The following is a 27,510-nucleotide window of genomic DNA, read 5'->3' on the forward strand; positions in this document are numbered from 1 at the left end:
CAAAAAAAATATTATTGAAGGATCTTTAAAATGTATTAAAAGACTTTACACCATACCAGGAACAAGGATCCAAATAACTTCACAGAGGCACATAACAAGGCTGAGCTCTTCTTGCCCTTTGGCTTGCCTCAAAAGCCTTTCAACAGCAAGTATAAGAACAGAGGAAACTATCAAGAAGTATCAGATACTTTTAATGAATTTAAGATGTGTCTATTATGCAGTCATGTTAATTCTAAGAGAGCCTAAGAACAATTTATGTGGTGTATTAGGATTTTAGCAGAACTACAGAAATTCCACTAATAAAAAATTGCTTCTTGGGTGGGTCTGCTTGTTCCCTCATCTGGGTCAGCTGTGCCAATCCCCTGCTCCTCACCCTTCTCTGAGGACTAATCCAAGGGAGGCATGACAGCCACTCTCTCCCCAGCCACACATACACCAGCACTGGAGCACTCTGGATATAGTGGATCTCCCCAGCTAATCATCATGTGGCACTGGCAGGATAGAAATCTCACATGCATCAAACACATGACAGCTCTCATGGTACAAGGCGATGTCTCACATGATCCCTAGGTGGGGACTCCAAGTGCAACCAGGAGTGTTGGGACATCATGATGGAAGGCACTTAGCACTAAGGGGAATACTGAGCACAAATACTGGGCACTTTGTGGGAAAAAACCTTTGAGCTGAGGGGAAGGAACTCAGCTGTCACTAACACCTCTGTCAAGCTTCACTCCCAGACAGTCTCGGGCAGCAGCTCTCTGAACATCAAGGACCTCAAACTCTCTCACAAACAGCCACAGGTGAGCGTGGAGCCCACCCACAAGGTCAGTCCGGGAAAGGGACAGACCCACCCTGGGGAACTGTTGAGCCACTCTGCCTCTCCTCTCACAGAAGGCTGAGGAGAGTGGAAAACATCGCTCAACGTAATGTTGTTTTCAATTTGGCCTTGTGCTGAGGTGAGTTTGCAGGCTCTTTGCAAACATTTACAGATGTAATTGGGTCGGTATGATTATAGCTGTGGTGTGTGTGTGTGTGTGTGTGTGTGGTGATGCCAAAGTTTTGCCAGGTCACAAGGAAGACTAACTGGAAACAAAGTAAAAAAAAAAAACAATTAGGTTTATAAACGGTTTTGTACATCTGTGTGGTATGATTGACCCCTGAAACTGTTTGTTCCAAATATTGTATTTTATTCTACATGTTCCTTTCCCACAGACAATGGGCAGGGGGAGGTTCCTGGTATGTATGTATGTATGTATGTATGTATGTATGTATGTATGTATGTATGTATGTATGTATGTATGTATGTATGTATGTATGTATGTATGTATGTATGTATGTATGTATGTATGTATGTATGTATGTATGTATGTATGTATGTATCTATCTATCTATCTATCTATCTATCTATCTATCTATCTATCTATCTATCTATCTATCTATCTATCTATCTATCTATCTATCTATCTATGAATGAAGACTCTGATTTTCCTTACATTTAGGAAGTGAGAGTAATTATAATCTTGGTTCAGGAAGATCTGGGAGCATGGAGTTGTAGAAAACTGTCAAAAAAACTTAATGACTTTTTAAGCATTGTTGGGCTACATTTGACCCTAAATACTGTTTCTTATCTCCTAAATGGTGCTAAATTGGGCACAGCTAAAAATCGGATAAATGAATGGATAAGTAAAGAATGACAGTCAACACAGTTGGCTAAACTAAGTGAAACTGTAAGAGAGATAGAAGACAACAATGAATCACAAATCTTGGTTGCTGGTATCCGTTCACTGTTTGATGCAAAATTGAGATTAATATTTTTAGTAGTTTCTCTACGTCACACAGGCTAGAAACACTGAGGTTAAAGTCTTTAGCCAGAGGTGTAAAGGTTACAGTGTCAGACTAGGAACTGAGAAACTAGGGTTCAAGTCTCCTCTCAGCCACGGAGCTCACTAGGAGATCTTGAGCCAGTCACAGTCTCATAGCCTAGCCTACCTGACAGAGTTGATGTGAAGATGAAATGGGGAGACACATCTACACCACCTTCAGCTCTTTGGAGGAAAGGCAGGATAAAAATGTAATAAATAAATAAATAGCAAATGTAGTATTTTTGCATTATTTTTAATTTTATAACCTTTTACTGTATATTGTACTGATCTTGCACATGTATATTGTTACATTAGATGCATAATGAAACTGTTGGGTAATATCCAAGCAAGTCATACTTGATTACTTACTTAAGTCTACTGATATCAGTGGGCCTACTCTTGGGTATGACTAACATTGGCTATCACACATTGTAATTATTTTGCACCCAGTAAGCCAAACTATGGCTTCAAGGACTGCACAAATGTGCAGGCTCCTGAAGAGAAGCTCAAAGCGACTTTCCTCCTCCCCGGTTTTTAACTCCTATGTTGCACTGAGTTAAGCCAAGGTTTGGCTTGGCGTGTCATCTGAACTGGCTTGTTCTTACCAATAGCTTGTGCTTGGTACAGAGAGAACCATGATCCTAGGGATCGATGACCTGCTAGGCGAAACTTTGGTTTAGTTCAGCATAGCACAGGAGTAAGAGCTTGCCTACTCTCAGTAAACTGTAGCTTGGCTTACTGTATCATGCAAATGAAGCTATTGTGTGTGTACATGTATATATGTGTGTGTATGTGAGCACTGTGTCTCTGTGTGTCTGTGTGTAAATAATATTTGGAAAAAGAGAACAGTTACCATGACCTCAGTTGCAGGATATTTTAAAGGAGTTCAGTGAATACAGCAAGAAAGGCAAAAAAAAAAAATCCAGTTCAGTGAATAACCACCATGGCTAAAATATCATTAGTGTCCTCACTCCGCAGTATGTTTGTTTGTTTATTTATTTATATCCCACCCTTCCTCCCAGCAGGAGCCCTTTAAATCCATCTCTGAAAGGAAGAGCAGCTCTGCTTCAGATTGCTTTTCTCTTGTGATAAAGTGGCAATATAAAGCTAAGATGCTAAAGGTACATAGAGTTCACTTTTGCCAGACAGTCTTTAACTGTCATGATGCATATTCCAGTATCTCTAAATCCAGGTTTATCACATAATTCTAACCTTGTGTGGGTGCTCTTCCCAGAAACCACAAAGGACAACACATGCCTGTAGAAGCAACAAATGTCAGAAACAGAAACAGTAGGCCATGCAATTACCTCGACAGACAAATATTCACTGGAGACAGATGAAATTATAATAGGTTCTAACAAAAATATAGAATTTACCAGAAGGTACACAGAGCTATTGGCTTGTTGCCAGAAGGACGCTCATTTGTCAGATGCTGCCCTGAATTTTACATCCATTTTCAGAGCCAAGTACAGCTACTAGTCATATCTGGTAGAAGAAAATGCTCAGCTGCCAATATTTTTCAGTTTTAAATCTGTATCTTATGATAAACTATTCTGTAAAATAATGAATACATAACTAAAACATCTTGATTCTATCATGGGAAAAGTGTCTTGCTGGAGATCATTTTAAACAGGTACTTAAACAGGTACATAAAAACGGTGTAATTGGCATATGACATAGTAAGTATCATCTTGGGACCTGTGAATTCTGCCAGCTCCACCTCCCCAGCTGTGAAACAAGCAATTGCATTAATCTTCCCTCAGTAGCATTAAACAACATTTTGCTATGAATCATTTTATATCCTCAAATTTAGGACAATGCACAATCCCATCCAATCCTTGGCCATGCTCAACTGGTATTTGTGTAAGCAGGTACTACATGTATGTATATTATTATTATTTAAAACATTTGAAAAAATACCAAGATGGTTCACAAAAAAGCCAACAAAATAACAAGGAAAAATATATGAAAATACAATTACCAGTAAGTAAAATACATAGTAAAACTACTGTATTAAAACATCCCTAATTAAAATATATAAAAAATAAGCCCATTCAAACTGCATAATAATTAGAATAAAAGCAGGAAGTTCAAGTCAGGAGATCAGGGAAATGCTTGTCTAACAGGAGTTCACACACACACCGAGTTATGAGTTTGCCCATCTTGATCATGGATGTTAGCAAATGAACCGCACAGGTCCATAAAGACTGGCAGATGCTTTTCCTGAGGGCTGAAATCTGGCCTTCACCAGGGAACACCTCTCAGGATTAAAGGGAGTGGCACGGAAACAATTCTGAGCTGGATTTACAGTTTTGAGTCAGAGAGAGGGAAAACAAGGAGAGCACTGCTGGAGAAAGCTAAAACTGAAGTGCAGCCTTCTTGCAGAGCTACATAAATTGCTCTCTGAGAATAGCAGAAAATAATCTAATAATCTAGATACAAATCCAAAATGGTGGCAAGACAACATTGCACATTTGAGACCACTGCATGAGATTTAAAATATCTTCAGATGCAAATAATGGAATGTGTTAGATATGTATGCTCCTACAGTGGAAAAATGCAAGTTCACAGGATAAGGTAAACCCTTAAGAGAGTATGAATATAAAGCCTACCTTGATTACAAGTGCCCTGTCATACAATTTATATGTAAAAAGGGAGACAAATTTTGAAGTCCAACTCCAGCCTAAGGAAGTATATTCAAGCTGTTTTAATAAATTCTAATTCTTTATTTGTAATTGTCCTTTGAAGTCTTTTTGGAGTAACATTTGAACAACCCACACAATATCATCTTAAATCTCTCTGCTCAGATGCAGGTCTTGACTAGAATATAACCTAAGGATGCATACTCGCAAGGCACAACCCAAGCATATCACAGTTACTCAGAAGTAAATCCCACCAAGTTCAGTGGAACTCAGAGAGCAGATGTAGGGTAGCGTCTCAGAGACTGAGCAACAGGAAGCCTCTGACTTGACTCCCACCGCTGCCACAAATTCACTGCATGCCCCTATGCAAGCTTCTCTCTCTCTCTTTCAGCATCTACAGCCTGATCTGCATCATCGAGAGAAAAATACTGATCTACCTCACAAGGTTGCTGCATGGATTCCAACATAATGTACACAAAGTGCTTTGAACTCAAGCTGGGCTGAATACAGCTATGCCCCCCCCCAATTACATGGGACCATTCCTCCCCCACAAAAGATGAGAGGAATGTCAGTGGCTTTCATGGGCAGACGAAATGGAAGAACTTTAAATGTAAGCCCACCCTCACCCTGAAGTAGACTTGGTCAAGGCTTTTATTTTTCTTAATATGAAAAAAAGCTCATCCTCCTTGTCTTTAAAGGAATGCCCACTCCACTGAAAAAAGTCACACACTCATACCCCAAGAAGACTAATTCAATCTATCCAGGGACATTTTCACCACTACCAGCCAAATAAAACATTGAAAATCACTGGGCCAAATATTTTGCCCCTGCATTGCTCAGTAGTACTATATAAGTAAGTGCATGGCAAGTAAGCCGGTGGCATTGAACTTACTTGGAAATAAGGCTCCTTGAACTCAGACTTCCCAGTAAACATCACGATTGGGCTGCACAGTCAACCAAACTAAGTGGGACCTACTTCCACATTGACATGGTTAAGATTAGTCTGCAAGTAGAACATAAGAACATAAGAAGAGCCTGCTGGATCAGGCCAGCCAGGTGCCTGGGGGAAGCCCGCAAGCAGGACCCGAGTGCAAGAACACTCTCCCCTCCTGAGGCTTCCGGCAACTGGTTTTCAGAAGCATGCTGCCTCTGACTAGGGTGGCAGAGCACAGCCATCATGGCTAGTAGCCATTGATAGCCCTGTCCTCCATGAATTTGTCATTTAAAGCCATCCAAGCTGGTGGCCATTACTGAATCTTGTGGGAGCAAATTCCATAGTTTAACTATGCGCTGTGTAAAGAAGTACTTCCTTTTGTCTGTCCTGAAGCTTCCAACATTCAGTTTCTTTGAATGTCCACGAGTTCTAGTATTATGAGAGAGGGAGAAGAACTTTTCTCTATCCACTTTCTCAATGCCATGCATAATTTTATACGCTTCTATCATGTCTCCTCTGACCCGCCTTTTCTCTAAACTAAAAAGCCTCAAATGCTGTAACCTTTCCTCGTAAGGGAGTCCCTCCATCCCCTTGATCATTCTGGTTGCCCTCTTCTGAACCTTTTCCAACTGTATAATATCCTTTTTGAGATGAGATGACCAGAACTGTACACAGTATTCCAAATGCGGCCGCACCATAGATTTATACAACGGCATTATGATATCGGCTGTTTTATTTTCAATGCCTTTCCTAATTATCCCTAGCATGGAATTTGCCTTTTTCACAGCTGCCGCACACTGGGTTGACATCTTCATCGTGCTGTCCACTACAACCCTGAGGTCTCTCTCCTGGTCGGTCACCGCCAGTTCAGACCCCATGAGCGTATATGTGAAATTAAGATTTTTTGCTCCAATATGCATAATTTTACACTTGTTTATATTGAATTGCATTTCCCATTTTTCCGCCTATTCACTCAGTTTGGAAATATAGACACCAATAAAATGGTAACAAAAGTAAATCAGAAAAAAGAGCAACTTAAGTATTATGGAAATAAACCTCACACTGCCTTGGTTTATATGCTAACAGGATGCATTATCCCATCAGACCCACATGTGAGCCACAATATCCTTCACAAATGTAAATAAAAGGAAGATGTATTTTCGGCTGTGCACCACTAGGTGGTGATAATTCAACACAAACCAATGATTCCTCTTCTAAATAAATGCAAAGCAAAGCGACTGACTGTTGTGTACAAGAAGTTGAACTTCAAATATAAATTTGACGCTGCAGTCCTAAATGTGCCTAACAAAAAACAGTGGGTGTTTAATAGTTTGCAATTTATGAATGATTTTAACTCTGCTTCTTTTGATTCTATAAGTTTTTGTATTTTATTGCTTCTTTTATTTCTCATAGTCTATTGTATTGTATGACAATCTGAATTCTTTGGAATGCAAATTGTAATACTGTAAAATACAATGCAAGAAATAAAATAAGCTATACAAATTCAATTAAAAACCATACAGCATCTAGCACAGCATATTACATTACAATTGCTACAACAATCATTAAGTGGTCTTCCAAGACCATCGGCCATTTTCAAGTAGTCTGTTGGGAAAAAAGTTAGGGAACCATGGTGCTAAGACACTCCAATTATTAATTATTATTACTACTCCTACACTTCTTTCACAATCGACATAGATAGGGTTGGTCTTGAGTTATACAAACTTTAGATTGGGGTAACTATGCCTTTTTTGTCCCCAAGGGCTGATTCACCCTTGGCAACCTTGGAGGGCTGCATGCCAGTGGTGGGTCTGGCTAATTCCCCCTCCACACGTACACAGTTCAAAAGATCAAAGTAAGAGTTAACACAGAAGGATGGAACAAGAGCAGGAGCGTCTGAAAAGAACCGAATGGAAATGGGATTTAACTATCTTCTAAGTATCAATGGGAACTATAAATTGACAATGAAATAGCGCTTCCACTCATGGCTATTAGGTTTATTTTATTTTTTTTTACAATAATTTTTATTCAGATTTTCATAAAACATACAAAACAAAACCATAAAACATTCAAAGACAAAAAACAAAATCAAAAATAGTTAGACAAAAAAAAATAAAAAGTAAAATATTGACTTCCCATTTGTCACAGATCAAATCAGTTATAGGTCTACAATGTATAACAATCCTGTCTCTTAAATCATATTATAAAATCACTTTCCTCCAGTAGTTATCTTACTTAATCATCAAATCTCATAAACATTACTTTATTCTTTCCACAAAAAGTCAAAGAGAGGTTTCAATTCTTTAAGAAATATATCTATCAATTTTTCTCCAGAAAAGCATGTCGATTAATCCATCTCATTAATAATTATAATAATCTTATTGTCATAACCATAGTCAAAATAAACATTTCGATTAATCCATCTCATCAGAATCTGTTAGGTTCAATAATTTCAATAGCCATTATTCTATTATCCCTATTAGTTCCATCTTCCATCTTCCATCTTCAATAGTCTTGTTAAGTCCAGTAATTTCAGTGTCCAATCTTCCATTATCAGTATTCCGTAATAATCTTGCTGTCATAACCATAGAAATATTAACTTCCCATTTGTCACAGATCAAATCAGTTATAGGTCTACAATGTATAACAATCCTGTCTCTTAAATCATATTATAAAATCACTTTCCTCCAGTAGTTATCTTACTTAATCATCAAATCTCATAAACATTACTTTATTCTTTCCACAAAAAGTCAAAGAGAGGTTTCAATTCTTTAAGAAATATATCTATCAATTTTTCTCCAGATAAGCATGTCGATTAATCCATCTCATTAATAATTATAATAATCTTATTGTCATAACCATAGTCAAAATAAACATTTCGATTAATCCATCTCATCAGAGTCTATTAGGTTCAATAATTTCAATAGCCATTATTCTATTATCCCTATTAGTTCCATCTTCCATCTTCCATCTTCAATAGTCTTGTTAACTCCAGTAATTTCAGTGTCCAATCTTCCATTATCAGTATTCCGTAATAATCTTGCTGTCATAACCATAGTCATATAGTAAGAGTCTAATGGGAATTTCCTCTATCCCAAATATTTTCTTGCCATCCATTCTGGATAGGTTGCTGGAATACTGCAGTAAAAACATATCTCTGTTCTTTTTTACAAAATGTACTGGCTCATCTCTTGAAAGTTTTTCCCTTGTCACATGGCTGCAATTAATTCCATAGGTCTTCTCCATATTAGGCTCCATCACATCATTCCAGTCCAGAAGATTATCCATGCCATTGACAACCTTATCTCCAATATCTTCATTAATTTCTTCAGAGATAACATTGAATTCCAAACAGTAGATTTTATTTCTAAAATCCATAAATTCCAAATCTTTTTCCTGTTCCACGTTTGTTCCAGGCTCCAGGGTCTCCTCTCTCACAGGGACCCCTATTTCTTTAAACTCCTGGATCATTTTGCACAATTCAATTTTCAGCTCCTTACAACCCTGTCGCAGGGTTCGTTTCGTTATCTCAATCTCATCCATTATTTTCTGAAACCTAGTTACTTCCAGATTCTCAGCCACTTTCTTGATTGCCATTTTAAAAGAAAAATATAAGAGAACCACTTCTTATTTCAGCAACAATTGGGTTAATACTCCAAACTTGATGACATCACAGTATAAACAGAACAGCCAGCCTTATCTCACTATGCTTAGGAAAACAAAATGTAGTTCCCAGGATCGAAACAATTAATGGCGTCGTCAGGAAACAGATTCGTCAAAATAAAATAAACCAAAAAGAGAGTAATCTCAGACAATATAATATTCTTCAGAATAGAAATCAGGAATAGAAATCTCTCTTCTGTGTATATCTTTAGAATGCAAATCCAGGACAGCTTTTTGCAACAAAAACAGAGATAAGCTGTTAATTAGTGCATAGCAGAGAAGAGTTATAGCTCACCGAAAAGATGTCCAAAACCGATCCATCTGGCAAATCTCCTTTTACTGCAACAGTTTAAGTCAAGTAAAAAAATATAGAAAGAAGGGTGCTTGCCTGTTAGTCCGTTCTCTCTCTAAAGAAAAGATGAACGTGTCGCTTTATCAGATAGAGCTTGTTGAAAATCCGTCCTTCCTTGTTGGCTGGACCTCGTCTCATAAATCAATGAAATCTAGTCCTCCCAACAAAAATAGGCTTTGAGGTTAATCTCTTCGTTTCTCCCTGCCCGGGAGAAGTTTCATCAGTCAAAAAAAAAAAGTTTTGACTGATTTATATCTGAATAAGCTTCTTTTGCGGCGGGAGCCCGTCCCAAAAGCAGGCACAGGCTAAGTCACCCTTCCCGGAAGTCATGGCTATTAGGTTTAGATTAGCAGCGTCTGACCCAATATAACATGAGAGGTTATTGTGTGCGTGTCTTCAGGAAGCACGTAGGGCTACAAGGACAGAATACATAAATATGTTACCTGAAGTTTCATCATCAAGCGCAAAAACACCGAAATCCTGAGGCTACAAAACCTAGATAACAAAACTAATGTAAGCCAAGGTAAAATAAACATAACAATTTTGGAAACGATGAGGAATTATGTAATACTCAAAAGTCGCAAGATACAGTTTATGTCCACGCAACTTCTCAGACAACTACCCTCATAACTCCAACCTAATCTTAGAAGTAAGATGGCTCTCAGCGCAGATCTTTCAAACACGCTCCAGGCTCTGCCTTCAAACCTGAACCGTCAGATACACCAGCAAATGAAATGCTGGCTGAACCTTGCAACCAGACCCTTCCCCCTTCTGGCTTTCTTTGCTACCACCTCTTACAGGGAATGGCTAACAAAGCTTTTCTTCAACAGAAACAGCTGCAAGCTTAGAGGGTAGAAGACAGCAGTAGCAATAGGAAGACACGGAGCCAGTGTGGAAGGCAAGACTGCAGGCAGAGCTTCAGGTAGCATCTGAAGTGCACTTATGCCTGTTGAAGTCTCAAGCAGTGCTTCTGAAGAACAAGTTCTGGGGTCCCTTTTTCATCTTACATCATTCTTCCACCTTATTTACTCAGAAGTAAATCCCATTGAAATTACTTACTTCAAAGCAAGGAGGTTTAGGCTACAGCCTTAAGTGAGCATAAACAATAATGAACTACCTGTAGTAAAATTAAAACTACCTGAATGGTAAAATTACCTTGCAACATGCCTTTTATGCACTCATTACCACCTCAAACTAGAATCATAGAATAGTAGAGTTGGAAGGGGCCTACAAAGGCCATCGAGTCCAACCCCCTGCTCAATGCAGGAAATCCATTCATGCTTATGATTAGCTCTTGGGCCCCAACTGAGGGTGTTTGCTGGACCGTATATAAAAGTTTAAAATGAAGGCATCACATGAGCTTTGCTTCTGTTGTAGTTTTAACTTCTCTAATTAAAATACAAAATGAAAAGTATGTCGATTCTTTCAATAAAATATAACAATTGCTTATGTGATAAAATCAGGGGCATGTGCTCAATATTATATAACATATGTTAGCTGCACCATACTAAGCATCTGTTTGATATTGACCAGATAATAAAAGATGGATTATTTATTTTTTTCAATATGTAGCATATAATTTGCATTTATGAATGTGTAGTAGTTATTGTGGCCTAAAGCAGGAAATAAAGGTGTGATCTTGTGGTTAAAGCCCAAGTAAAAGGGGTGTGGGTGAAGAGGCAGAAAGCACAATTCCTACTCAGCAGCAGTATGGAAAATGGTGAAACTATCTTTTACGTTCACACCACAAAGAGCTGGAAGATGGATTTAAAAAACAAAAACTTTGGAAAATGGTTTAGTTTATGTAGGAAGTCTCAACAGAAGTCTCTAGAGGTGCTCTCTCAATTTGTGTGTTCCACTGCTTTCAGTCCTCACCGGTTAGGAGATCCACCGATAACTGCATTCCCCAGGACCAAGGGCCAGCTTCAGGTTTTGGCTCCCTACTCGGCATGAGATCATTAGTGGGTCCTCTTAACCCTTGGGGATACATTCCTCAAGTACTTGAATCACCATGTGCGCAAAGGGACAGTACATACCATGTAAACCGCTTCAAGCTTTTTTACAATCCAGCAGTACATAAAGAGGTATGGCTTCCCCCAAAGAATCCTGGGAACTGTAGTTTGTTATGGGTGCTGTTAAGAGGCCCCTATTCCCCTCTTACAGCTGCAATTCCCAGAGTTCCCTGGGAAGAGGGATTGTTAAAGGAATTGTAGCTCTGTGATTAAAAAAAGTTCTCTAGACTGCTCTGATGGCAGTTTTAATGACAGAGTTTAGATTTAGCTCTACTAAAAGACTGCTGTGGCTCTTATAGAATCAAGAGTGATTGGAGTCTTCTTATTTTCTTAAATAGTAATTTACATTAAAAATAATCACAATAAGCATTTACATGGCACTTTTTATAAGTACTCAAAGTATATCTCTCTCTCCTCCGCTCTCACAATTCTACAACCTGAAAGACACCAATTGGCAATGAGTGCAGAACAGACAAAAAAAAGAAGCATTTCAATGCTTAATTAACTTGTAGAATCACTGTGCCACAAGACAAAGTGAGGGTAATTGGCTTATTAGACAGCCTTCCGTTCACACCTCTGGAGTGCCTGCCATCTCCCGCTTCCAAGGCAAAAAAAAAGAGTGTTCCTCATGTGGATCACAGCACCCACCCATCCCCTTCTCGCTTTCCCCAGGGTAAAATACATGTTTGTGTGTGTGTGTGTGTGTGTGTGTGTGTGTGTGTGTGTGTGTGTGTGTGTGTGTGTGTGTGTGTGTGTGTGTGTGCCTTAGCAAAGGGCAGTCCGTGGGGACTTGTGAGTTCTTATCAAACAACTGTGTAAATCAGGGCATTGTCATCATACTGCTGTTTAGAAATAGTGATATAGGTAACAAAGTGGCTCAGCTAACACACTCACACTCATGGCTGAGGTGACTTTGAATTAGGACTTCTCAGCTCACACCTTGTTGCTCAATCTTTTTGTTGCACTACTTCTCAAAATTTATTTATTCCATTTTTTTTATCTTACTCTTCTGCCAGATAGCTCAGGGCCGCTTACATAGGGCTCCCATCCCAACATCTGCAACCATTTTCTGCTTCTGGTACTTTGCTTATGCTTATCCATGTTCCTTGAGGTGCATGTGAAATTCTTAATGTGATCAGTTATACATGGAACCAACTAAATGTGTAAATTGCAATAGCGAAAAACAATTCCTGACCTGTGGAAAATCTGTTCCTGAATGGAGCTTTTATTAGAATATTCAAATGATCGCCTCTTTCACATTTCAAATTTTGATGAATTTTTAAATAACAAAAAAACACACATGCACTGCTCAAGCATAAATGATGTTCCTCAGCAAACAAATTAAGCTTGGCCTTAATCAGATTGCATTCTAGAAAGCCAGTGTGATGTAGTGGTTAGAATGTTGGACAAGGACCTGGGAGACTAGAGTTCAAATCCTTACTCGGACATGAGGTTCATTGGGTGACCTTGGGCCAATCCCTGTCTCACAGCCTAAATTGTTTCATAGGGTTGCTGTGAGGATAAAATGGAGAGGGGGGAAAACAATGTTTTTATGCTGCCTTGAACTCCCTGGAAGAAAGGTGGGATATAAATGTACAAAGCAACATGCTACAGTCACAATCCATATTTCTGCAATCCATATTTCAAAGATAATATAAAAATAATCAACAGCTCAATGCAGCTTACACCCAGGTCAACAGGGACAGGACGGTAGTCTAAAACTGCTTTAAGATTCTCATATGAAAATTATATGCAACATAGCCAATGGCCATAATTTTTTGGTGGAGGAAATCATATATTTTTTAAAAAAGCAAATGGCTACTTTACCATTGTTCTTCATTGCCTGATTACACATTGTCATTACTATTGCTACTATTTACCTAGTCATACATCATGCAAATGGATTTGAGTCCATTCTTGTTAAAGCCAAACTAATTAGATCGCTTGAAATGGAGAAAGGCATTCACATGTCCACACGGACAAATGGCTTTGTGCCAACAAATTAGCCTTTGTCTGTTAAAGAGCTTTCTGCAACCTGTACCATCTGTGCTACCAGCTGGTATGGAGCGCCAAAAAGAGCTCTTCAATTACAGTATGCAATTAGATTTTAGTATAAAATAAATTGTTACTTAAGTGAATTATAAAAATTAAAAATCTATTTTCCTATTTAGTTGCCGTGATATGATCTTTACAGTCAAGATTGTGTTTGTTTATTTCATTACCCAGGGCTTCTTTCTGCAGGGGCATTCCCACAGACAGCCTCAGGGCTATCAAGGGCTATGTAACCGCACTACAATTGGGAAGGCTGAAGTTTGAAACTTGCCTCTGCCATGAACCTTAGCCAAGCCACTTTCTCTCAGCCCATCTGCAATATGGAGACAATAAGCTGAGTTTCTGAAAGGAAACAAGATAAGTTCAAATGCTTTGAACAAAAATACAAAGCATCATCATCATCAGTTCAGCCCAATGCTAATAAAGATCGTGGATTCCATGATCTTTTCATTCAAATTTGATGGCTGAATGAATAAAATTAATGCTTCAGATGAAGAAAATCCTGTAATAAAATAGTTTACATAATCATTTTATTTATTTAAAAGATTTATTTAAAGCCTTTCCTAACCAAGGTGGCTAACAACCATCAATGTTCAAAAGTACCAAATCAGAACCTTGGACAGAGAACACTTAAGGCTAAGTGTCTTGCCATGTGACTATGCCCTGTATTCAATATAAATGTTACATCAGTAACAACCCAGAAGAGAGGTCAAGCTAGCAAGCATCCTGCCCCTAAAGCAGCTGAAAACTGCTGTAGCCCAAACCCACTACTTTTATTTATTTATTTATTTATTTGTTAGATTTTTATACCGCCCCACTAGCATAGCTCTCTGGGCGGTGTACAACAAAGAGTACAAATATATACAATAAAATTCCATACTATAATACAACAGAAACATATAAAAGAATAAGAAATCTAAAATCAATTACAGCAGACTTAAAACAAATTTGAAGTTAGATTAAAATGCCATAGAAAAGAGGAAGGTTTTAACTTGGCGCCAAAAAGATAGCAATGTAGGTGCCAAGCACACCTCATTGGGAAGACTATTCCACAGTTCGGGGGCCACCACTGAGAAGGCCCTAGTTCTTGTTACCACCCTCTGAGCCTCTCTGTGAGTCGGAACTAATTAAAGCATTAATGAATCTGGTTTAGAAATGTACTTTTTAAGGAAATTTCTTTCAGTTCCTGCCCCAAAACTCTTAATGGTTAATTTTGAAAAGACCACGAAGCTCCAAACTAAAGGCTTTTGGTTTATACTATAATACCACATATTTTCCTCTGTAAATTGAACATGGGCAGAGGCTTTTTCACTATATTTCTCATCAATATTACATCAACATCTTCAATAATGTGGCAGAAAAGCAGGAATAGCTGGTGCTGTATACATCGGCGGGTATATGAAGGAAGATAGCTTCTGTCTGAATTTGTGAATCTGAACACCTGCTTGGTTGAAACATTGGTGCAAAGAACTTTAAAAACATTAACAGACCCAAAAGGCTTCCTCATCAGTATAATACAGACATAACTCTAGGGAAAGCAGAAAGCCCTCCCTGTAGAAAACAGTGATGGTACACAAAATGAAGTGTCAAATGAATTCACATTGTTTATTCAAGCTTTAACATGTTTATTTTGCTTACACAGAATCTCCAACAGATTTGGGGCTTTATGACCCTTTTCCAAGGATGAATACAGAAAGCCCTATTCAGTACTCATTCAAACTTCATCTCACCCATCACTAAAAATTTTGCAGTTCTCCGAAGGAAAAACCATGTATTACAGTGACAGCCAAGTTGGGTTAAATCAAAAGGCTGTCCTATGTAGAGGGGTGATTTAACATCGAAAGAGGCAAGGAGACTGGAACTCCTCCCTTTTAAGGCTGAATTTCTACCCACCCCCTTTCCCAGGATGGGAGAAAAGTACTTTCACTAATGGGACACAGAGAAGGGGGAAAGGTTCTCCTTCACTTGCCCATTTTGATCAGAACACACCAACTTCATTTTGCATGAAGTGGGCAGGAACTGGTCAGATTTTGTCAGTGAAGTGGAGAGTCCAACAATATTTATAGATGGTGACTTCTAGAGCAGGTAGTAAGTGCATTATGTTTGGGTTCAATATATGGAGCCAACAGTTAACAATGTAGTTTTATTAAGTAGTAGTTACAACAACAGTGTCTTTCTCCTGAAGCTCCTTCAGTCAGCCAGGCTCCATCCCCTCACCTCATTCTTCAGGGGTCATCTCTAAACTCTCATCCCAATGTTTCTTGTAAGGAAATGTCTCTAAATTACTGCAATCACTACATAAGGAGCAAGGGATAGGAGGAGGAGGAGGAGGAGAGGGAGGAGAGGGAGGAGAGGGAGGAGAGGGAGGAGAGGGAGGAGAGGGAGGAGAGGGAGGAGAGGGAGGGAGGGAGGGAGGAAGGGAGAGAGGAGGGAGGGAGAGAGGAGGGAGGGAGGGAGGGAGGAAGGGAGAGAGGGAGGAAGGGAGAGAGGAGGGAGGGAGGGAGGGAGGAAGGGAGAGAGGAGGGAGGGAGGGAGGGAGGAAGGGAGAGAGGAGGGAGGGAGGGAGGGAGGAAGGGAGAGAGGAGGGAGGGAGGGAGGGAGGAAGGGAGAGAGGAGGGAGGGAGGGAGGGAGGGAGGAGGGAGGGAGGGAGGGAGGGAGAGAGGAGGGAGGGAGGGAGAGGGGAGGGAGGGAGAGGGGAGGGAGAGAGGAGGGAGGGAGGGAGAGGGGAGGGAGGGAGGGAGGGAGAGGGGAGGGAGGGAGGGAGGGAGAGAGGAGGGAGGGAGGGAGGGAGAGGGGAGGGAGGGAGGGAGAGGGGAGGGAGGGAGGGAGAGGGGAGGGAGGGAGGGAGAGGGGAGGGAGGGAGGGAGAGGGGAGGGAGAGGGGAGGGAGGGAGAGGGGAGGGAGGGAGGGAGGAGGGAGGGAGGGAGGAGGGAGAGGGGAGGGAGGGAGGGGGGAGGGAGAGGGGAGGGAGGGAGGGGGGAGGGAGAGGGGAGGGAGGGGGGAGGGAGGGAGGAACACCTGTCTTCTTCACACCTTGCCAGCCCTGGGTATTATCCTGTTAGGGCAGAATTGTGGAGAAAGTAAGTGGTATCAGCTGTTGCTGATTATTGCCATCCAGCCAGAGAACTACAAAGCCAGCAGTGCTGAGACAAAGTAGCTTGGTCAGAATTGTGATGGAGCTGCCCTCCAAGGTAGAGAGAGAGAGTGTGTGTCTTGGGTGGGTTGAATTGTATGAGGGCACTCCTTGGTGAGAGGAAAGAGTACCAGGGATGGGTGGTGCAGTTCCACTCATAGAATCATAGAATCATAGAGTTGGAAGGGGCCTTGTAGGCCATCGAGTCCAACCCCCTGCTCACAGCAGGAAATCCACAGCTAGAGCATCTCCCGCAGATAGCTGTCCAGCCTCTGCTTGAAGACATCCAGCGAAGGGGATCCCACCACCTCCCTAGGCAGTCGGTTCCATTGCCGAACTGCCCTTACTGTCAAGAAGTTCCTTCTAATGTCCAATCTGAATTTACGCTCCTGCAACTTAAAACCATTAGACCTAGTCCTACCCTCTGGGGCAGCAGAGAACAAATCTGTACCCTCCTCTATGTGACAGCCCTTCAGGTACTTAAAGAGTGCAATCATGTCACCCCTCAGCCTTCTCTTCACCAGACTGAACATGCCAAGTTCCTTCAACCTTTCCTCATAAGACTTGTTCTCCATACCGGCTATCATCCTTGCCTCCTTGGGTGAGACAAAGATTGCTGTCAGAAACTGCACCTGTGTGATTGATGGGTAGCAATTTGTATTGTTAGTTATACAGTTCTGTCAGTGAATGGTTTCATTGTCTCCTTGGTGTTTTGCAGTACATTTTTGTTGAGTGGATGGACCAACTGGTGATAGCGGTTGGTGACTGAGTAGGAGATATTGGAATTATGTGTGTGAGGTGTAGGGAGTAAAATGGGATGACTGATACTGAATGAGTATTGTATGATTTGTGTAGATTTAAGGTAGAATTTGGGTGTGATATGTAGTATTTTGTGAGCCAGGATGAGCCCTGTAGCCATGAGGGGGAGGTGCTGCCCCCCCAATATGTGCCTGCCCCCCCAGATTTTTTTGGAAATTGTCTTTTTAATTTGTGACATGATAATGACAACCTCCATTTAAAGAATGATAGCTTGTTTTAAAAACAGAAGCAATTCAAGAATAGGACCCTCTGAAAAATTCAGTGAATAAGTGATCCATGAAGAGTTAAATATTAGAACCATGTATTATGGTCTAGCCTCCATCCCTTGGTCTTTCCTTAGCTCCTCTTTTCCATTTCAGTTGTGTTCTCTATAAAGAAGCATGCTTATTTGCCTACAGTAAGAAGTAAGAGTTTGTTTATTCTGCAGTTGTTACGATGTGTAGAGCCGAATTGGGTGCTTATTACTAAAAGGTGAAATAAAGAGATAAAGTGATCTGAAAAAATGGCTATCCTAATTTACTATCACTCTTTTAAAGCTCTCATTATACTCACAATCATAGTGGCTAATTTTTCTTCTTTTTGTTGAGTACTTGATGGCAAAGGATGAAAACAGCCCTAGAGGAATAGAAATATTACTCTGTACACGACAGGTAGCTAGCTGGCTGGCTACCTCAGCTGTAACTCAGGCCTAATTTCTGATTTTCCCAGTATGTGCGGCTCAATATGGGCACCTCAAAATGAGTGTCAGCCTTTGCCAGCTGCACCGAGGTGATTCATGGCACCATGAAACTATTAGCCAGCAGCTGACCAGGAAGAGACTGGGTTGCAGCTCAGTCATGGCTTGAGGATAAGCAAGGAAGGTCAAGGGTTCTGAGCTCAGTGTACCAGTTTGTCTTCCAAAAACAAGGTCTGTAACAAATCAAGGGTTTAATATTCCAATAAATCATTCCAGGTTTCTAGACTCAACAGGGTCTGGCATGCTGCCGTCCAACGTTGCTTCCAGCAGAGGGCCAAAGGCCTCTCACTGCCTTTTAAACTCCCCTCCCTGGTTCAGGTGACAGCAGTCAACCCTCTGACTCCCAGGGGCTTGCAGCCTTAAAGAGCCAGAAGGCCTGCATTGCGCTGCTACTCGCAGGCATCTTCGCTCTGCAGGGGGCAGAGGGGTCCCCTGTTCACTCTCTGAGTCTGACTGAGGGGCTCTAGCTGTGTCCTGAACATCATCCAGTGGTGTGAGGTTTGGAGCTGCATCTTAGGTGATTCTGCTTGTTCCCTCTCCTGGGTCTGCTGTGCCAATCCACTGCTCCTCATCTCCTCTGAGGACATTCGATGGAGGCATGATAATGATGCCTTTTCTGGGTTTCTGGACAAAAAAATCAACCCTGCAATCAGTAAAAAATAATCTAATTGCTTTCCACAATTAGTTTCTAATTGCTTAGCTAATCCTTTATTGAGCAGCCAGTTAAAATGTTTTCCCTAGATTGTCCAACAGGAAGGAAAATCTAAAGTCCACGAACAAGACTAGAAGGAGGGACTCTCAAGAAGGAATTAACACATCCTAAAGTATATATTTTATCTCTGCCTTTCTCTCTGGGCAAGTTTGTTTTCCAGGAAGAATCTAAAACTGAGATACCAAATGCAGCATCAAAGCCAAGCTTAGGCGCTCACTGTCTTTACCAAAGTAGTTCAGTTCATGAAGAATCAGAACACAGGAACAGACCACAGGTGAAAAAGGACTGTAGCTATAAGCAATGTCAAGCTTTTGACTCCAGTATTCCTGGGGATCTCTCAAAAAAGTGTGTGATAATTCAACACATTAAACGTCATTTATATAAGTTATTCTGGATGGAGGAGTGTGGGGGTGTCATTGCCTTTCCCTTCATTTGGACTGGCCCTCACATCCTCTCCATTAGAGGGGGGGATTAGCTGGTGCTATGCACCTCTGCCCCCCAAATGCCCCACCTAACAAGGAAGGCTGGCTACAGGGCTGGACGGGATGTGCCTTGGAAAGAGGGAGGCTGAAGATAGAGGGGATCCCTGAATGTTTCAAAATGTCCTGCTATGTTTCTGTTTTTTTTAGGATTTTATTGTTTTATTGCATTGCATTGCAGTTTTGTTTAATATTACATTGCATTATATTGTAGTTTCTCAATTCATTGTTATACGTATTGCATTTGTTATTTTATAAACAACTTAGAGAATGTATTATTAAGCAGCATATGAATATATTAAATAAATATTCATTGAGCAACTTTCACTGATGTCTCCCCGCTTGTGCAATTGAAACCTGCTTATGCACTAAGACTTCTGGTTTGTCTTCTCTCCCCTCCAGCCCCTGTGCTCCCTGAGAATCTGCTCTGGAGGGTAACCCAATGTTCTGGAGCAGATTTGGAGGGCACAAGGGACTGCAGATGGAGGAAAGGTGCAGAAGCCCCATTGGGTGAGCAGATGTCTACTCACACTATGTTGGATCTCATCCATTGCCCTGCTTCATACACCACTAACAGCCGTGCTCGATTACACATGGTGAAGAACGGGGGTACCCTTGCCCAAGCAGCTGATACACAATTTATAGAGGAAAAAGAGCTGGGGGAGAAATCATACAACTGAACTCTTTTGAACAATCAAATGCTGGCTCATGCTTTACATATCATTTGCCTGATGGGGCAGGAGGAAGGCAGGTGGCAGGTGGCAGGCTGCTGTACCACCACATGTTGATGTGTGGGGGAAACTGAGAAGTTAGAATACTCAAGAAGAACTACAAAGTACACAAAAGTACAAAAAATTCACAGACCTGAACTTACAAGATCTGAACAGGGTGGTTTATGCTATTGGAGGTCACTGATTCATAGGGTCGCCATAAGTCATAATTGACTGGAAGGCACATAACAAAATTTGGAAGGAAGGGTGGGATAGAAATTTAATATAATAATAGTAATAAATGATATAGAAATAAACAGCCTAACAGGCATTATAACTATGTGTGAATCACTTCATATAGAACACACGGCCGCTGATAGCCACTAAAACATGGATTACTTCATATACAGCCAAACATATTTCAACTATCTCCAGTCCTCCTCAGTGATATATAACAATGATCCCAATTCAGATTTAACAATATCTTGCCTTAAGCCTATTTAGCCAAACATAATAAAGCAACACTAATATATTCATGTTGCCAGCAGCAGAATATTGTCTTTTAAGTGGCAAGTTTACTTTGAGATACATAGTACATTTCTATAGCTCTTAATATTTTTCAGCAATTTATTTTTGCTTATGCTGCAGGTGAAACTATGAATACATCAGTTTCAGTCAAATCACAAACACAGCAGTACAACTGGTCAATTAAATCCTTTCTTAAACAGAAAGGTTCTGACCTGCTTCCTTAAAAACATATGAATTGTATTCCAATTCAACACACTTATAGGGATGGAGGAGAAATTCAATTCAGTTCGCATTAAAAGCTAAATATTTCAAATCTGCACTTTCTGAAACAACGTAAGAACTGAAACACAGCCATCCCCCGAAATTCAAACATCCAAATTTTGTGATGCAATTCTCCAACCAAACAATGTTTACAAAAATACATATATTTGGGGAAGTCTGCCTAAAATGAATGCATTGGTGAAAAGAACATACAAATATGCATTATATTAGGAGAAATTGCTTGTAAAATGTGTACATTAGTCAAACTGCACACAAATGTCTGTGCTAGGAGAAATTTGCATTAAAATACTTAAGAATTTTCATGAGGATTCTTTTTTAAAAATTGTAAACCACTGCAGAAAGGGGAAAACTGAATTTAAGACTGGAAAAATGAGAATCTGAGACAACCAAAATTAACAGATCCTCCATCCCTACTTACTATTGAAGTCCATTACATTTCTGAGCAAGCATGCAGAGGATTAGAATATTAGGAAGCTGATCATGCCAGCCTTTAAAGGCAGGAATTCCATAACCAAGATAGCCAATGTGATACCATCCAGATGTTATCAACTCCAATCCCAGCCAACATAGCCAATGATCAGGGATGGGAGTTGTAGCCCACAACATTTAGAGGGCACCACAGTGTCTATCCCTGCATTACCACATATCTGCCGCCCTGGGCTCCTGCTGGGAGGAAGGGCGGGATATAAATCAAATAATAAATAATAAATACAATTTTCCTCCCTCCTGTGAAAAAAGTTGCAGAGGTTAACCTGGTATTCACATACCAGCTTGACTTATATGAGGTCACATTATTTGAACATCTAGTTCAGGTGTGGGCAACCTTTGGCACTCCAGATATTGCTGAATGTCAACTCCCACCATCCCTGGCCATTGGCCATGTTTGCTGTGATTGATGGGAGTTGTAGTTCAGCAACAACTGGAGGGCCAAAGGTTCCCCCCACACCTGATCTAGTGCACTTCTGTCTTTTCTGACAGTAAGCTTCTCTACAGCATTTCAGGCAAAGGTCTTTCAAATCACTTGTACCTGAACCTTTAAAAAAAAAAAAAAACACCTGGAAATATCACAGTCTGAACCTGGGACTGTCCGCATGAAAGGAGTGCATTCTGCCACCAAACTCCCAAACTGAACTTTGAAAGATAGAATTGCGTCCTGCATTAGGGTACCAATTTTTAGTCCAATATCCCCATGTTCAGTAGAGAAACTGTATTACAAACCATGTGTATTACAAATCATGTGTGACTAGGCCAATTACTTAATTATTTCTTGTTTTTTTACTTTAAGAGGAACACTTAGCTGACATGACAGAGAAGATACTACAATTTAGTTCTACATTATTGTAAGTACAGCACGCCAAAAGATTTATTCTTATTCACTCACATACAAATCTTCAGGAAATGACAAATCAATTTTACCAAGTATCAAAGTTCAGCAGATGACAACCATACAAGAATAATTGTTAACCATAAAAAGATATCGACATAAACACCTCCAGCTGACAAGGCACTTGTGTCAATGTCTATTTAATTTGTTCTGAAGCTCATGAGTTCATGTTTTCAACCTCGGCCTAAAAATGATTGATTGTTTTCTCTTCTACATGAAAACTGATTTAGGCTGCGTCACACCATCTGGGCAGTGCTACGGCATACAGTTCTGTACTAACAGAGTCCCATTGTAAGGAGCACAGGACAGCATCAGTTTGGAGTCTGAACAGCAGGGATTTATTCCAGAGGAAAATAAAGGGAAAACACCACAGTCTGAGTCAGGTTAACATCAACCTCTTGTTCAGGACTCTCTTTGACTCTCACAGCACAAAGCAGTGCCTTACCTGAAGGTCCTTAGCTATGTGGAGCTGGAGTTGCGTCCACTCAGTTCAGCTAAGCTTCTCAATTTGGATAAAGTTGCAGCAGTCTGTTACTGCACTCATTGGCTCCACCCTTCGGCCCACATGGTGGCAGCATCTGCACTGCAGTGGAAGCAGAGCTTGGAAGATTACTTTTAAAAGGTAATAAATTACAGTTACAGTTACATGGCCCAAAACTTATTAATTACTGTAACAATTACAATGGCTCTGAAAGTAACTGATTACTTTTTCTCAAAAGTAATCACTACAATTACATTTCAGTTACTTTTTTAAAAAAACGCCTACAAAGTGCTGGCCTTGGCTGCTGCACATCTACGTAGCCTAAAACAACATTAAAAATAGACACACACACAGAGGTAGTAGAATAATTCTTTTTAGTCATAAGATAGCAGTGGTGGTCTCTCCACTGGTAAGGGTGGTGGGGAGGGAGGCAGAGGTCACTACTCAGATCTTTGCATGTCAAACCAAGTGCAACCCCCCCACTCAACCAGCAAGCATAATCTCTCTCACTTAACCACCTCTCAGACCCTGCCCTGCCACCAACTAAGGGACACTCACCCAACCAAACATTTTCCCCTGACATGCAAAAAGGTTAAAATACTGAAAATGCAGCATAGTAGCCAGAGCAGGTGGTGCAGGCCACTTTGTGTGCCAAGTGCAACACACACACACACACACACACACACACACACACACACCGGTCCGTTGTCATCTTTCACCTTCACAGTTCTTTATGTCAATTCTGCTGCTGCCTCCTTCTCCTCCTTTATCCATGTTCTTGCCCTCCGGCTCCTTTTCCCTTCCCCTCCATTCTTCAGCACCACCATCCATTTTTTAAAACAATTGTTTTCTCCACTCCACCCCGTCTCACTCTCCGCCTCCTCCCTTGTCGCCTCCTACCCATCCACAGAGCATGAGGAGTGACGCTGCACAGAAGCCCAGTTTGAGTCACATGATTTTCATCCACAAATCAGAGGAGCAGAAGACTTCCCCTGCTTTCCCTCCCAAGTAATGCCCAAAAGTAATGCTGGAAACATTACAATTACTCCACAAAAGTAATAAAATTACTCCTAGTTCTATTACAATCAAAACGTAAAGGAATTATCCACTCATTCCTCAAAAAAGTAACGAATTACAAGTAATTAGTTACTTGTAACAAATTACTTCCAAGCTCTGAGTGGAAGTCATGCCAGCCTTTGTATTCCTCTTCCCAGTTTTCCCCTTCCTGCTCCCTTTTGGTATTTTCCCTCTCTACTACTCCTTTCTCCTCCCTTTGTGCCATCTTGTCTGTTATAGGTTGCATCTGCCGGCTCCACCCCATCATCTTGGCTTCTCTCTGTGTTTAGTCTCTTCCTAACTCCTTCACTGGCTTGCACCTGTAGCCCACTATGATCCCATTCATCTTGCCTTGATTTATCCTGCTGTATCCTGTGTTGCTTCTGTGTTCCTCCTCTGCAGACTTTCTCACCTCACACTGAGAGCCAGAGTAGTGTAGTTATTAGAATGCCTGACTGGGAAAGGGAGATCAGGGGTCTAATCCCCACTTAGCCACAAAGCTCACAAGATGACCTTGGGCCAGCCACCATCTCTGGGCCTAACCTACCTTCAGATGTTGTGAAGGTAACATGGAGAGGGGAAGAGCTATGTATGTATGTATGCTACCTTGAACTCCTCAGAGAACGAATGGGATATTAATGTATTAATAAATAAATACATAAAAATAAAATTGTCCATAGACTCACATCACTATAAAGCAGCCTTTCCCAACCAGTGTGCCTCCAGATGTTGTTGGACCACAACTCCCATCAGCCTCAGCCAGCATTGCCAATGGTCAGGAAAGATGGGAGTTGTGGTCCAACAACATCTGGAGGCACACTGGTTGGGAAAGGCTGCTATAAAGCAAGAGTGGCAAACCTTTTTTTGTCAAGGGCCTCATACCTTCAAGGGTAATCTTTTGGGGCATATGGACTATGGCTGGGGCATGAGCAGCACAGGGGGGTCCCAGAGCCAAAAACTGATGGGCCATCCCTTTTCTCTCTCTCTTGCTACCACCCTCTTTCTCTTTCTCACTTTCCCCTGCCCTTGCCAGAGATCTGAAAGCTTGCAGAGCATCTTAAAGTAGGCCAAGGGCTGAAGGTAGTTCTATGTCTGCAGGTTGCCTATTCTCGAGGTATAAAAGCTAACACCACCAACCCCCTCCCCCTCTCCCACCCCAAAAGAGGTTACAAATCTTGCATTCAATGAAATGTTGCCCAGTGTCCCTTTGGTGTGATGTGTGCTTGAACTACTAGAGCTGAACATTCTCAATTCTTTATAAAACAAACAAGGCTTAAAAGTCCATAAGAAAAGCAAAAACAATCACTACAGAATGTGAGAGTCCTTCCAGTCTGCCTCATAAAGAACAACCATTTCAAGAGTAGCATGGAACTCCTTTCCATGTTTTTAAGGAAACAGATAAATAAAAATTGTGAGTCAGCAAGGAATATATTGAACACCCTACACTTTTTTTGTAATAAACTTATTTTTTTTTTACAGAAAAAGAAAGATCTACATTGACTCCAGAAAAATATACAGCAATCAGAACAATAAAAGAAAATAAATTTAACAGGATATATTGCTTACAGGTAATGGAGTATATTAAATCCTTTTACACTTATTGCTGTTGATAATCTGAGTCCTTCTCTACTCCTCCCATATATAAACAAGAAATTAAACAACTCAACTAATTAACTGACTAACTGAACCCTGCAAAGGAAGCCATAGGGGTAAGCATTCAAAGAGGTATTAAAGTTGGCAAATGCTGACTGGGACATAACATTTTCAAATTCCCTTCATTTCTTTACGTGTATCAGCACCAACCAAAGACTGATACCATAATAAAGTAAAGCTGATCAAGCATTCCATAGGCATACATATTGTGCTGGAGGAATTATATTATTAGCTTCATCATTAACAAAACAAATGAATCTATACCATTTTCCTATAAAATAGTCAGTTTTTACTTGCCCCCTCAATACTTTTAATTTAGCAGTGATTTTTGTCCGCCACAGCCAGTTGCCAGATTTTTTTATACCAATAATCAGCTGTGGCTCCGATAAGGTCCCTCCAGAACCTGGCTAGGGTTAATCGAGCAGCTGTCAACAGATGCCTGACTAATTCTTTGCATTTTAAGTCTGCATTATTTCCATCAAACAGATTACGTCATGCCAGTTGGGGGGTCATGTCCAATGGCCATTTAACTATAACTTTAATCTGGGTAAAAACCATTTTCCAAAATTCCATCGCCCTGGGGCATGACCACCACATATGATAATACATAGCTTTCATTTGACATCCTCTCCAACAAACTGGATAAGCAGATGCTATTACTCTAGACAGCAGAGTTGGAGTGGTGTACCACCAGTATGCTAATTTAAGTATTTGTTCTTTAACTTGTGTTGCAAGGGTATCCAAGGCTGGCCTATTCCACAATTCTATCCAATCCTCATCTTCTATAGTTATACCTATGTCATTTTCCCATTGCTGTTTAAGGCGTGTGAGATTGCCCATATCTTTATTAATAGCGTATAAATGTTAGAGATTTGACCTTTAGCTACAGATGTTGTGTTAACCACTATTATTTCAAAAGCTGACAGCTTTTTCAATGCTTGCATCTTTGTTTCTTCCTTTGCTAGAAAAGCTGTCAGTTGTTGCTGCCCTGGGCTCCTGCTGGGAGGAAGGGCGGGATATAAATCAAATAATAAATAAATAAAATAAACCATCCTAAAGGAACTTCATTTAAGATTACCATAATTTCTTCCTCAGATAACATCCTGCCATCTTTGTAAAAATCCCTTAGCCTATAAAGGCCTTTAGACTTCCAGTCTTGCCATGGAAATATTCTGTATTTATTAAAAAATTGTGGATGAAAGAACGAAGTCATCAATGAAGAGACCCATGAGGAAATTGATTTTACTCTGCAAGACCAACATCAATATAAGGCTTCTGTGAAGAGACTGTCCTGTATTTGAGCTATGGTTGTGTATAAAATAAAGAACTTAGAGTGTACCCTTTAAAAAGTCTGTTTTCCATTGATGTCCATCTCTTTTCCTCGTCTTCTCTCAAAAAAGAAATCAAGTGGTATAATCGATTAGCTTCATAATAAGAACAGATATGAGGTATCTCCCAGTCCCCCCCCCCCATCCCGTTTGCCTGTAACAATACTGTTGTCTGATCCGGGGGTTTATCTTTGAAAAAATAAAAGATTCTATTTCTCATTGCCAAATAGTCAATTGCTTGTCTGGGATCCATCCAGTCTGTGTGTGTCTTGGAATTGCTTTTAATATGTTTTTTTAAACCTTTTATTTTTTTAAAAAACTATGTTTTTTAACCCTGTTTTAAGATGTCTTTAAAGCTTTTCAAAAGTTGTTTTGTTTTAATGTATTTTAAGGTCTGTTTTTATGATGTTTTAAAGTGTTTTTAGTGCTTTTGTTTGCCGCCCTGGGCTTCTGCTGGAAAGAAGGGCGGGATATAAATCAAGTAATAAATAAATAAATAAAATATTGGTAAGGACTGAAATAAAAAGGTTAATTTAGGAAGCGCTGTCATTTTAATTGCAGCTATTCCAGTGGGGAAAAAAAAATTCCCCACACTTTTATTAAGGCAGTGATAGCCGACCAAACTGGTCTGTAATTGACTAAAAATATTTTTTTTAAATCCCTGGTTATTTGTACTCCTAGACACCTAATC

The 27,510-nt window shown here is 40.4% G+C and overlaps 1 protein-coding gene and 1 long non-coding RNA gene across 3 annotated transcripts in view; one reads left to right on the top strand and one right to left on the bottom strand.

Annotated features, from left to right (window-relative positions):
• KCNIP4 (potassium voltage-gated channel interacting protein 4) overlaps nucleotides 1-27,510 on the bottom strand; it is a 676,014-nt gene that overhangs the window by 588,053 nt on the left and 60,451 nt on the right. The window lies entirely within an intron of this gene.
• LOC133364078 (uncharacterized) lies at nucleotides 627-26,995 on the top strand. Of its 2 annotated transcripts, XR_009757827.1 has the most exons (4): nucleotides 19,091-19,192; nucleotides 22,203-22,257; nucleotides 25,318-25,406; nucleotides 26,587-26,995. It is a non-coding gene; the product is annotated as an uncharacterized LOC133364078 (long non-coding RNA). The 2 variants fall into 2 exon arrangements; XR_009757828.1 differs by lacking the exons at nucleotides 19,091-19,192; nucleotides 22,203-22,257 and adding an exon at nucleotides 627-956.

This window comes from Rhineura floridana, chromosome 9, assembly GCF_030035675.1.
Source record: "Rhineura floridana isolate rRhiFlo1 chromosome 9, rRhiFlo1.hap2, whole genome shotgun sequence".
NCBI lineage: Eukaryota > Metazoa > Chordata > Lepidosauria > Squamata > Rhineuridae > Rhineura > Rhineura floridana.